Genomic DNA, 13,978 nt, shown 5'->3' with positions numbered 1-13,978 from the left:
CCAGTCTAAATATTCTCTTCGATTGGGCGTATTTGGCTTGACCCTCTGTCCCATTCCTTAACTAATGTATTAGGCTATTACTAAGCCAGATCTCCCTACTAACTCATGCCACGTGTCCATTTCACCGCCACGTCATTCTTTCCAAATTTTTGGGATAACATTTGCCCCCCAAGTTTATTATATGATTTATTCACGTAATAAACTTTTTCTTCAGCTGACGCCATTATGAAAAATAATAACTGTTCATCTTCATGCAGCAGACCCACGATCACTTGCAAAAATCCACCCAAGATCGTGGGGAGAAAAATTGTCCCAGAATATCAAAGGTCCAAAAGTAAATGAAAAACCCACTTTTTTCCCTTCAAATATCCCCACTTTACATTCTCTTCTTCACACATACAAAAAAAAAAAAAAAAAATTCTAAAAACCCTTCATCTTCTCCCTTGGCCGAAACCCTCTCAAGGACTCCCTCCTCTTGCCGACTTTACAATCTTCAAGGGGAGCTCCTCATCTTCAAGCATCCTCCAAGAAAAATCAAAGCTCTCCAACCTTGGGTAAGTCTTCTTCTCCATGCTTCTTAGATTGCTACATTTTCTTTTCTAAAAAAATGCCATGGCCGAATATGCTTGTCCCTTGGATGTTCTTGAAGTTCTTGAATATGTCTTGTTCAATGTGTTTGCTCATTGCCTTGATGAGGTTTGTGGCATGGGTAACCCGAATTTTCCCTTAAGCTTTTAGGAATTTCAAGACATTTTTGGTATTTTGACATAAACATGAATATGGGTTTTGAGGGTTTTGATGGTGTAATGGGTTTTTAAGAACATGAAGAAAACCTTTCATTTATATGTTTTGATCTTGTTTTTTGTTTATGTAAATGATGGAATGTGTTTAGACTAGGGATTTTTAGGGCTTTGCCCATTTGGTTTGGATTCGGGGTAGGCAAAGTATGCCATTTAGGGACCATTTTGTACATGGTTTTTGCCCAGAAATTCTGGGCATAAGCGTGTGGTCCGATCGGACCACACTTTGTCCTCATGGTGAACCCATGTTCGATCGGGGATGATGAACCATGGTTCAAGCTTGAGGCGTGTATCTCTTCTGAACGAGATGAGACAACCACCTCCGATCGGGCCTTGAAAAGTTTCAGATAAATGTGTGGTCCGATCGGACCACACGCTCCTTCCTTCGCTTTTAAGTGCCCAAGTCTTTAACAGTCAATTCCGATCCTCCCTAGACACCCATGCCCGATCGAACCTGACTTGTTGCTGCTGGTGGCTAGGAGTTTTGGAGGCACGAGGCACACCAGGCGGATTCTCAGACCCTGGGTGCACATCTTCTCCTCGGGCACGCTACGCCCGATCGGACGTCCTAGGGACTTCGCGTGAGGCTCGTGCGGTGGCGAGGCAGGACGTCTCCTGGCCAGAATGTGTCTGATCGGACCAGTTTTATTTTGTTCTGGGCGTGTGTGGATATATGGTTCCTCCCATCTGCTCTGAACACCCCTTTGGTAATGAGTATCCAACACATTTTGGCAGTCGATCGACTGCAATATGCTAAGTTATCCCCTAGAGTAAGCACACGGTCCGATCAGACCATTTTCAATTTTCCTTGGTTTATACACCTTTGTGGTCATGTCCACTTAGTGCCTCTAGGCATCCGATTGGAGGTATAAAACCATTCCTTTGAGCCTAAAATGTGGTCCGATCGGACCACACCTAACTCCTTAGACCTTGGCTTCTTTTCCTTCCAAATGTATAACCAACCTCTGTATGTTACTACACACATAAGGAACTTAGCCTTATAGGAAAACCCCAAAAATGCCTCCTTCTATAAGCTTTAATAAGTTCAATACTTTAAGTACTTTTAGGCACTTTTGAGCATTAAAATTATATTTTCCATATGTGTTATATTTTTATAACTTGGACAAAATTTTCCAAGTATATAAATAATTCTTATTTTTGATGAATTTTTTCTGTATGGTTACTCACCTCCCCATTTTTTATTCATTTTTGTAGATGAATCGCTCTGACTATAGGGGAGGTGACAATCATACGAACTCCGAATCATCCGCCCCGCAAACAATCGAGACTCCCTTGAATAGCGATTCCTCACCAGGCTCGTCTACTGGTTACACTCCAGAGGACCGTCTTCGCCGCTTCAAGCAGATCCTCCCTCGCTCAGCCTTATATCTTCTTCACGAGGAACAATTTCTTCGACAGGCTTCTCAGTCGACGATGAGGGTGAAGCAATCTAACAGGCTCCCTCAGGAACACGATCCGCAGGTTGCCCGCAGAGCAGTACAGAAGGTGGCAAAGCGCAATCAAACCTGCACTACCACAGCTTCAAGAAAGCCTTCTCTGAAATTTGCTACTGCGATCCAGGATTTGGCTGTTCAGAAGCCACGTGATGAGGGAGAAGAAGAACCCTCCTGGTTCGTTGCCGAAGCCTCAAAACTTAATCCCGCTCTATTCCAGAAACACATTGAAGCTTTAGGCTTGAGTGGGGCAAACGTGACGTGTCCGGGCTCGCATCAAAGAGCCAATAGGCCCGGTGGAAGGTACTGTGCCTGGTCCAGGCACCATGTACAAGCTGGAGCAACACTCCCGCTGCACATCTATTTCCGATCCGTAGCAGACTACTTCAACATCTCCCCATTTCAGATCACGCCGAATGGGATACAGGCACTCTCTGCGCTGTATATTCTTTATTTTCTGAATGGTTGGGACGAGCCCACCCCTCATGAGGTGCATTACCTGTTTGATCTTCGGACCAACCCTTCTCACAACAACTCAGGTTTCTTCCATTTCTATCACAGGCATAGGGGGGTTACATATCTCAATGGCATCTCCCATAAGTCAAACGCCGGGAAATATCATAAGGAATACTTCCTCACATTGGATATTGAGGCCAACAACTTGGCTTTTACGCGCTCGGGTCCGTTTGAGCGACCATTGCCTACTGAAGGGATGTTTAGGCGGGCCAAGAAATTGGCTAACATGAGTCTTAAAGAGAAGGATGTAAAAAAGTTGGTCACGCTGGACCTTCTTCAGATGGTGAGTCTGGTGCCATGTGAGCAGGATCTGGTGGTGGAAAGTACCACCGGGGAGAACGACACGCCTGGTCGGTCTACCGAGGGCACAGAGCAAATGACTGATCGGCATTCTCCTGGGCCTTCTCCGCTTTCCCGTAGACCTGGCGACTTAGTCATTAGAGAGCCTGATCCTCAGCGTAGATCTACTATTCCCGCTCAACCTGGGAAAGGAAAAGCTATCCAGGTTGAAGGGGAACTTAGCTCATCCTCGGACGACGAGGATGAGTTCCTTGATCAGATCTTCAACGCAGGTAACACATGCTTAGTGAAAATAGGCATATTTTTTATAATTGGTAATTAGAGAGTATCACAATTGTAGTATACACTTGCATATGTTTCATTATGTTTATTTCTCTAACAATCTTGTTTTTTCATCCTTGGCAGATTCAGACATGTTCAGAGATTGCGTTGCTTCAAAGAGGAAAACTGGTGATGGAAGTGGCTCTATGCTTCCACAGAAGATTCAGAAGGTAGTACCGCCAAGTCAAGGGAGGCAACCTGGGGGACCGACTACACTTCCGCCACTGACCCCCTCTTCCCTTCCTCCTTCTGCGAGCCTAACTCCTACTCACCAGGGTAGTTCGAGTGAGCTCTTTCGTGCTGTTAGCGACCTGGGCAAGGGGCTTCTTGAGGATATTGGCCGTGATGCATCGACGCTTCAAAGCCTAGACTCCTACCCTCGACTTAGTGTCGAAGTTGTCTTGAAGAGAGGACTCGCTCAATTGATGAAGGTAAGCATTTTTCCTCGAGATACTTTGTTATTAGTATTTTTACTTGTATTAACTTTTTGTCTTCCATGCAGTCACTTGTCACCATTGGTCATGCTCAGCTTCGAGCCGTGGATTACAAGGAGCTGATCAAGGTGCAGGACGATCAACTGGTGGAGGCCAGGTCCAAGCTGGAGCAAGCAGAGAGAACTATAGCTGAACGGGACGAGTCTCTCAAAAAGCAGGCTCAAAACAATGCTTCCTTGACAACTCAATTGGAGAAGCAATCCCTTGATATTAAAGAGTTAGTTCGAGACAATGAGAGGTTGATTAGCGAGAACGAAGAGCTGAAGCAAGAAAAAGAGCTTGACTTGATTCGCTTTGAGGAGGCCAGTTTTGACTGCTTCTATAAGGTCTGGAAGCTGAACAAGCCTCTTAATCTTGATTGTTTCCCCAAGGAGGCCCAAGCAGAGGATCTTGCCAGATGTGAAGCAAGAGCCGCTGAAGAAGCTGCCAACCCTCCTGCACTCGCCCCAACCTGCTCTGCTATATCATTTCGAGCGAGAGGAGCAGCTGATGCAGAGGAGGGAGTCGATCAACCCTCTAGAGGAGCTCGCCTGTGACTCCCTCTCATAGTTCATCACAGTCTACTTTACTTTGTATTTTGTTGCTCGAACTAGTGAGCTATTTTGACATTTAGCACTTTACTCTTTCCTTGCTGACAATTTCAAACTTCTAAGTTTTTATTGTGCATAGCAAAGTTTTTGGATGCCTTTAATTTCACATGAGAATATCAGTTTTTTAACTTAGAAATTTTTACCATTCCATAAGTTCACACCAAATATACTTCCTCATGCTCTTATTGCTCTAACTTTTTATGAGCATAAATGTCTTGTTACACGAATATCAGTTTTTTAACTTAGAATTTGAAAAATTCTAAGTTACTTAAGCTTTGTAAAACAAGTTAGCTTAACGGCTATTTTAGACTCCTAAACTTACAAGTCAGCCCAAAAACAAACATATTTGCTCGTGCTCTTATTGCCTGTGTTGAAATACATACCAGTATACCCTATGTGCCCCCCAAGTGATTGAGGGTGGATAAATCCTTGATCACTTACTACTTGATCGGATTTGTTCGAGTAGGTACTACTCGTGAAACACATGAAATATACGAAAATATATCAGTAGTTGACCACTACATAAATATTATCTAAACGTTGGTCCTCCATATTATGATACCGACCAGTTGAACACTGTCCAGTACATTAGTTTTTAAAAGACCTGTTTTGTTTAAATTATTATGACAGTTGAACACTGCCCAACAAAAATAATCAACACATATGCAAAGTTTGTAGCAAGGTACGACCACAATGCGTGTGGTCTCTTTTATTACTCGTAATAATAAATGAAAAAACGTGTCTAACAACGAGTTCCAAACAAAATAACATTGTTCAAAATAATGCGACTGGGTAGCAAATAACCAGTTCACAAACAAAAAACTTAAATAACAAGTTAAGCACTTGATACAAAGCTACTACTCTGCAAGTAGTATTTATTGATAATATTTTCTCAAGTGCTCGCCATTCCAGTAGTTTCTGATCAGCTCCCCATTCAATCGAGCAAGCTTGTAAGTGCCGGGCGGTAAGACCTTTTCAATTTGATATGGTCCTTCCCAGTTCGGTCCTAGCACACCAGCTGCTGGGTCTCTAACAAACACCTTCCTTAGGACTAAATCTCCGACCTGGAACTTTCGATCTCGCACTCTGGAATTGAAGTAGCGTGCCACTTTTTGCTGATGAGCTGCTACTCTGAGGCTTGCCTCCTCTCTTCTCTCTTCGAGGAAGTCCAATGATTCCGCCAACAACTGATGGTTCTCCTCTTGGTTGTAAACGGTCCTTCTATGAGAGGGTGGATCTATCTCCACAGGTAACATGGCTTCATACCCATAAGCTAAAGAGAATGGGGTATGGCCAGTTGCCGTCCGAGCGGTAGTCCTATACGACCAAAGGACTTCTGGTAACTCATTTGCCCAAGCACCCTTAGCTTGTTCCAGGCGCTTCTTCAAAGTGTCCTTCAATGTTTTGTTCACTGCTTCAACCTGCCCATTGGCCTGAGGATGGGCCACCGAGGAGAAACTTTTGGCGATGCCATGCCGAGTGCAAAAATCGGTAAATATGTCGCTGTCAAACTGGGTGCCATTGTCAGACACTATCTTTTTAGGTAGACCATAACGACATATTATATTTTTAACAACAAAGTCCAACACTTTCTTCGATGTAATCGTGGCTAATGGTTCGGCCTCAGTCCATTTAGTAAAATAATCTACTGCGACCACAGCGAATTGCACTCCTCCCTTTCCTTTGGGTAACTTCCCGATCAAATCAATGCCCCATACTGCAAAAGGCCACGGACTTTGCATTTGCCTCAAAAGATTTGGTGGTGCTCTGGGTACCTTAGAGAATCTTTGGCATTTGTCACACCTTTTCACATATTCCATAGAGTCTTCGTTCATAGTAGGCCAGAAAAATCCTTGCCTCAAGATCTTTTTAGATAGACTCTGCCCCCCAGCATGATCTCCACAAAACCCTTCATGCACTTCAGCTAATAAGCTCTTTGACTGGTCGGGGGTTATGCACCTGAGGAGAGGTAAGGAGTATCCTCTCCTATATAACACTCCATCCACCATGGTGTACCTAGCAGCTTGCCTCATAACTTTCCTTGCTTCATTACGACCATCTGGGAGCGTCCCATGTTCAAGGTAGGCAATGATGGGAGTCATCCAGGTGTCGACTATCGTAATCGGCATGGCCTCTTCTCTATCAATACTTGGCTTTGCCAAGTACTCTACTGGAACTATATTCAGTGTTTCGGCATCTTTCGCACTTGCAAGCTTTGCCAGAGCATCAGCATTGGAATTCTGCTCCCTTGGTACTAGCTTAATGGTATACTCCTCGAACTGGGCTAGTAAATCTTTAGTTTTGTTTAAGTATGCCACCATGCGTAGGCCCCTCGCCTGGTACTCCCCTAATACTTGATAAACCACCAATTGGGAATCACTGTTTATCTCCACCGACCGGGCACGTACATCTCTAGCCAGTCGCAAGCCTGCTAAGAGGGCCTCATACTCTGCTTCGTTATTAGAAGCATTGAATCCGAACCTCAGTGCACAATGAATTCGGTGCTTCTCTGGTGTGACTAGTATAATCCCAGCTCCTGAATGGTGCTCGTTTGACGATCCATCAACGAAAAGTTGCCAAGCAGGAACTTCTTCTTTTAACCCAGTAACACTCTCCTGTTGATTAGGGACCTCAACGATTCCGGTACACTCAGCGATGAAATCCGCCAAGGCTTGACCCTTAATAGCAGTCCTTGGTTGGTACTTGATTTCAAATTGGCCTAGCTCGACCGCCCATTTAAGTAGCCGACCAGACGACTCCAGTTTTTGCAAAACTTGGCGAAGAGGCTGGTCAGTGAGGACCTTGATGGGGTGTGCTTGGAAATACGGCCTCAACTTTCGTGATGCAAGTACCAAGCAGTAAGCCAACTTCTCAATCATGGGGTATCGGGACTCCGCTCCTATCAAACGCTTGCTAACGTAATACACTGGGTGCTGCACCTTATCCTCCTCACGTACTAAAGCAGCGCTAACAGCGTGTTCCGTGACTGCTAGATATGCAAGTAGGTCCTCTCCATCAATTGGTTTAGAAAGAACAGGAGGTTGAGCCAAATGTTCCTTTATTGCCTGGAAAGCTTGTTCACACTCTGCGGTCCACTCGAACTTCTTTCCTCCTTTAAGCAGGTTAAAAAACGGGACGCACTTGTCCGTTGATTTTGAGACGAACCTGCTTAGAGCCGCAATCCGCCCAGTCAAGCTTTGCACCTCCTTTATTCTTGTGGGAGACTTCATCTCTATGAGAGCCTTGATCTTTTCAGGGTTTGCTTCTATTCCTCGGGAGTTGACAATAAACCCAAGGAATTTCCCAGAACCCACTCCAAACGAACATTTGAGGGGGTTTAATTTCATGTTATACTTCCTCAAGATTGCAAAGCAATCCTCTAAGTCTCCCACGTGCCCCCCAGCTTCTTTCGACTTCACCAGCATATCATCTACGTATACCTCCATGCTTTTGCCGATTAAGTCACGAAACATGCCACTCACCAGGCGCTGGTAGGTAGCTCCTGCATTTTTTAACCCGAAGGGCATCACTCTATAGCAATAGAGCCCTATATCCGTTCGGAAGCTGGTATGTTCTTCATCAGGAGGATGCATGCTGATTTGGTTGTATCCCGAATATGCGTCCATGAAGGACAAGGTCTCGTGACCAGAGGTTGCATCCACCAACTGGTCTATTCTCGGTAAAGGGAAACAATCCTTCGGGCATGCTTTGTTTAGATCAGTAAAATCTACACAAGTCCTCCACTTTCCATTGGGTTTAGGCACCAAGACTGGGTTTGAAACCCAAGCTGGGTAGTATGCCTCTCTAATAAACCCGTTTTCCTTCAACCGCTCTACTTCCTCCTTAAGAGCCTTTGCTCGATCCTTGTCAAGTAACCTCCTCTTCTGCTGTACCGCTGGATACCTTTCATCTACGTTGAGCACATGGCTGATCACAGTTGGTGAGATACCCACCATATCCTTGTGAGACCAGGCGAAGACATCCTGATTCCTTCGCAAGAACTCTATCAGCTGTGCTCTCACCTCAGCTTTCAATTTCTTCCCAATCTTGACCCCTCTTGTCGGGTCATTCTCATCTATAGGGACCTCTTCTAACTCCTCGGATGGTCCCACATCACTCTCATAATCCCCAAAGCGAGGATCGATATCTCTTTCCTCGCTTTGGGCAACGCCCTATTTGGTGACTTCATCACCTGATGGGGTCTTCTGCTCTTTCAAACTGGGAGTGCTCTCCTGGTCACACTCCTTCAACACCTCTTCATCGTTTACTACGACAAGACTCTGGTCTACGTCCATCTCATCCACTTCCCCTCCTTCAACACACACAATCATGTTGTTTTCCTTGGCACCTTTCTTTGCCTTAGCTATGGAGGCATTATAACACTCTCTAGCTTCCCTTTGGTCTCCTTGGACGTAGCCTACGCCAGCGCTGGTCGGGAACTTCATAGAAAGGTGCCAAATTGAAACTACCGCATGCAAGTTGGTGAGTAGTGGTCGACCAATAACCACATTGTAGGCAGACGGGCAGTCAACAATCAAAAATTCAGTCATCACGGTTTCATGCTTGGGAGCTTCCCCCGTGGTGACTGGTAACTTTATTGTTCCAGCTGGTGATAGTCCCTCTCCAGTAAACCCGTAAATGACGTGAGAGCATGGTTTCAAGTCATTGATGGATAGCTTCATTTTTTCAAAAGAGGACTTATAAATAATGTTTACGGAACTTCCCGTATCAACCAGACATCTTTTCACCTTCATGTTAGCTATTTGAACTGTCACTACGAGAGGGTCATTGTGAGGATACCTCACGTGTTTGGCATCCTCCTCAGTGAAGGTGAGGGACTCACTTTCATACCTTGGGTTCTTTGATGGTCTCTCCTCCATCGTCATAACCTCGGATGTGGACGCTGCCTCCAACTCATGACGAAGGGTGCGAGCATATCTTTCCCTCGCCTTGCTGCTATCACCCGCAAGATGTGGTCCTCCACATATTGTATCTAGTGTGAAGTCCACAGGTTCAGGTTGCAAAGGTGGGGACCGTTGTCGCTTGAACCCAGGATTATTGTTGCTTCCCTCTCCCTGGGTTTTCTCTGCCTTATATTTTTTTAGTTTCCCCGAACGGAGGAGAAACTCTATCTCATCCTTAAGGTGGTTACACTCGTTCGTGTCATGACCATAGTCTCCATGGAAACGACAGAACTTGTTCTTATCCCTCTTACTCATTTCCTTCTTGATTGGAGGGGGCCTTCGGTAAGGGACCTCCTGATGGCTGGCTAGATAGATCTCCGCTCGGGTTGCCGAAAGAGTAGTGTAGTTGGTGAATCGAGGTTCATACTTCGTAGGTTTGTCATTCGACCCAGACTTAGCTTTCTTCTCACTGCGGTGGTCAGACCCGTTATTCCCACGTTTCTTACTACCGCCTTGATCATTTCCGCTATCCTTTGGAGTATCCCCCGATCCACTTGGGTTGTTCAACCCGTTCTCTCCTTTCTCAATGGCATCGTCCAACTTCATGTACTTATCTGCACGGTCCAAGAATTGTTGTAAAGTTGAAATTGGATGGCGGTGAATGCTGTCCCACAAAGGACTTCGATAAATAATACCCGAGGAGATCGCAACCATCTTCCCTTCATCTCCAACAGCGGTAGCCCGATTGGCTTCTCTCATAAACCTCTGTATGTAGTTCTTGAGAGATTCATCTTTGCCTTGCCTAATATCCACCAAGTGGTTGGCATAAACTGGAGGGGTTCGGGCAGTGCTAAACTGCCTGCAGAACTCCTTCCTAAAGCTCTCCCAAGAGGTGATGGAGTCGGGTTTGAACTTCCAGTACCACTCTTGGGCAGTGTCTGACAAGGTGGTGGGGAAGACTCTACAGCGGTAATCGTCACTCACCCCAAGCAGCTCCATCTGATCCTCGAACTTTCCAACGTGTCTCACCGGGTCTGCCTTTTCTGTATAAACTGGCAATACAGGCGCCTTGTATTTCCTTGGTGGTTGGGCTGCTCTTATTCTAGCACAAAAAGGGCTACCACTTCTGTGGTCTACTGGATCAATAACTGGTTGTTTGGATAAACCTTGTACTGCCGCCGTCAAAGCATCAAGCTGGGCTTGGATGGCTGGGGCCACTGCTGGGGATGAACTTTCGGGACCGCTAGGTCGGGCACTCCTATCCAGCGTATCTACGTCAAGTATTTCTACTCGACTAGTAGGACGGATTGGCTCCTGCCCTTCGAACGGAGCGGTCCTCCTTCTGTCATCAATGATGTCCCTTAGGTCCTTCTGAGCAGTGTTCTTTCCCAACCGGTCGAACACCGTACTCCGAGTCTTTTCGGAGGGTCTATTAGGTGGAGCGTGCTCCTTGCCATTACGCTGGTTGGGATGTCGTGGTGGCTTCCCCGTTTGAGCTGGTTGATTATCTCCCCCTCGTCGGTTATTATTCTTCTCTTTCGACTGGTTGGTGTGGTAACTGTCACCTTCATCACGCCCATGTCCATCTTTGAAGTGTGAAGTTTCCTTGCCACGAGGGGCTTTGTTGTGCCCCTGCTCAGAAGGTGTTTTCTTACTGCCAGACTTATGACTTCCTGACCTGGAAGTCTCTGATCTATGGCTCTTGCTGGTCGTACTTCCTCCTCCTCATGACCAGGCGGGTTACCACCACCTCTTGCTGGTCTATCAGCTTTCTTTTGACCAGCCTCTATGGTCCTTGCTTCTTGAGTGGGTATCACCCCAGGCATAGCTTGAGCATTGGCTCGGGTCAACTGCGCAGCTGCCTCCAGAGCAAGTGCAGCTTCGCGGTGTCGCCTGTCGGCCTCCTCCTGCTGTCGACGGATCTCCTCGCTCCTAGCGTCCATCTCTTGTCTCTGCTTGGCCATTTCCTCAGCAAAGGCCTCCTGCCTAGCATTGAACTGGGCCAACTCATCCTGGAACGCGCTCATGGTCTCCTGGAGCTCCTCAACTTCAGGAGCTACATCCTCAAGCACGACCCTAGGCTCATTCTCACGATCTTGAACGTTAGGATTTTCCGATCTAGCATGCTCCCTGGAGGTGCTTGCCCTCTTGGAGGCCGCGGTCGTGTTCTTAGGCGCCATATCGCTTTAGGGACTGTCTGTTTTCTCTTCAGGCTCTCAATGAAAGCACCAAAATGTTGACTGTGAATTTAGCCAACGACGTGAGAACGTCAACTACGACAACCTTCAAGAGAATTATAAACGACAACAGACAGTTTTTTATGAACTAAAGTAAATAACATGAGGTTTTTATAGTGGTTCAGCCCCGATGATCGGTAATAGCCTAATCCACTTAGAGATTTTATTACTGTATTTGCACTCAAGATCAGATGAACCGTGTCAACTGAGTTTCTTCAGTGTGAGATATTCTAGAACGCAAAAATGGGTTTATCTCAAGAACAACACACTTTCTCTCTCTAGAATACAGATTCACTCTTGATTTTTCCAAAAAGTCCTTTTACGATCGTCCCAAGTCCCTATTTATAGACCTGGGTTCTCAACTGATATCCCCTTTTAATAGGGATATTCTATTATTTACCTAATATTTATATTACAAAATAAACATTCAAAATATAACTGATCCCTAATTTCGAGTGAGGATTGAGTGATTCCCGGATGCTTGGACCGATTCTCACTGAAGTAGTTTTGGGCAGTTTGACGTAGCTTCTCATGCATGTTGGCTATTCTTCAAGCTTTACGTAGGTCAAAGGTGGCATACGCATGGCTATCCTTGGACCAAAGGCCAACTACACTCGAGTTATACTCCTCCATTGTGTCCGATCGGACACAATGGTTGTCTTCTTTGGCTTAAGGTGGTTCAAACCACCTTATTTGACTCCTTCAATCAAGGTCCAAAATGACCTTACACTTTGCTCCTCGGACCAACATGGTCCGAGCCATCTTCTTCCTAGCATATCCTCGGACCAACATGGTCCGAGCGCTCTTGCAGGTGTCTTGCGCGATCGGGGGAGGTCATGTGCGATCGGGGGAGGTCTTACGCGATCGGGCATAATGCCCCTTGGACCTAAATGGTCCAAGCTTCCTTTGCTTAACCAAGGTCCGATCGGACCTTGGTCCTCTCTCTTCGGACCTAGGTGGTCTGAGCCACCACCTTTCCTTGATCAAAATGGTCCAAGGTACTCATAAGTACCACGTCCGATCGGGCACACATCCTTCTCCTTGGGCCAACAAGGTTCGAACCTCTTCGCTCAACCAAATGCTCGATCGGGCATTAGACTTTTCTCCTCGGACCAAGGTGGTCCGAGCCACCATCTACTTCTCCTTGACCTGAATGGTCCAAGGTACCTTCTATGTGTATGTTCGATCGGTCATAGTCATCCCTTTGGACCAAAATGGTCCAAAGTATCCACACGCATCATGTCCGATCGGACACCACCATTTCTACTCACCTCATTCAAGCCCAAGTTCACTTCTTCCATATCATACCCGATCGGCCACTATGTGGCTTTCCCCTTGAGTAAAACTTGAGCCTTATTCTTTTTGAACTTATTCGAACCAAGCTTAACAAGAGGTCTCCTAAGCTTAGGTCCGATCGGACCTACTGCTTTTATATCTTGAACCAAAATTCATACCTCCCTTTCACTTTCTTGGTCTTGGCACCAATTTAATTATATGGGTCTTTAAACTGAGGTCTGAGCCAAGCAACCCCCAGTCTAAATATTCTCTTCGATTGGGCGTATTTGGCTTGACCCTCTGTCCCATTCCTTAACTAATGTATTAGGCTATTACTAAGCCAGATCTCCCTACTAACTCATGCCACGTGTCCATTTCACCGCCACGTCATTCTTTCCAAATTTTTGGGATAACATCCATTAAAAAAATAATTAATATCACTGTATATATAGTATTTTTCTTTTCAATCACTCATAAAAAATGTTATTTATGATTTGGGTCATTATATTTACACTCAAAAAAATATATAACAGCACCCTATTAATTAAAAAAAATCAATTTTAACATTTATCCTCAATATTTTTTTTTAATTCTTTAAATTATTGTTTTTATTAATTTTAATAATTTTATTTTATCATGTTTTCATATATTTTTTAAATATGATATCATTTTAAGAAAAAAAAACTCTTACTTTGACAAGATTTTATATATATTTTTTAAAAAAATTTACTTTATTTAAATATTTAAAATATATTATTTATTTACATATTTTAAAATATGAAAATGAAAAAAAAAAAATGTAAGCACAAGTTGATAAAAATATTATCTATATATATTAAATTTTTTTAAAAATGGGGTGTCTTAATCAAATTTTCGGGTGCAAATGTGCCCCCAAACTATTACTCCTACCATATTGTACCCTGATTTTTTCAGGTTGTTAAAAATTCTCTCCAAAATATTCTCACTAATGTAAAGTGAGACTTTTGTTAATTTTTATAACATGTGACTAATAGAATGTTGACGTGACTCTTTACTCGCTGATGTGTATTTGTTACGTTAGCGTCACATGTGTAATTTTTAATTAAAA

Source organism: Humulus lupulus, chromosome 8 (genome assembly GCF_963169125.1).
Source record: "Humulus lupulus chromosome 8, drHumLupu1.1, whole genome shotgun sequence".
Classification (NCBI taxonomy): domain Eukaryota; kingdom Viridiplantae; phylum Streptophyta; class Magnoliopsida; order Rosales; family Cannabaceae; genus Humulus; species Humulus lupulus.
This window is presented reverse-complemented; position numbering follows the sequence as displayed.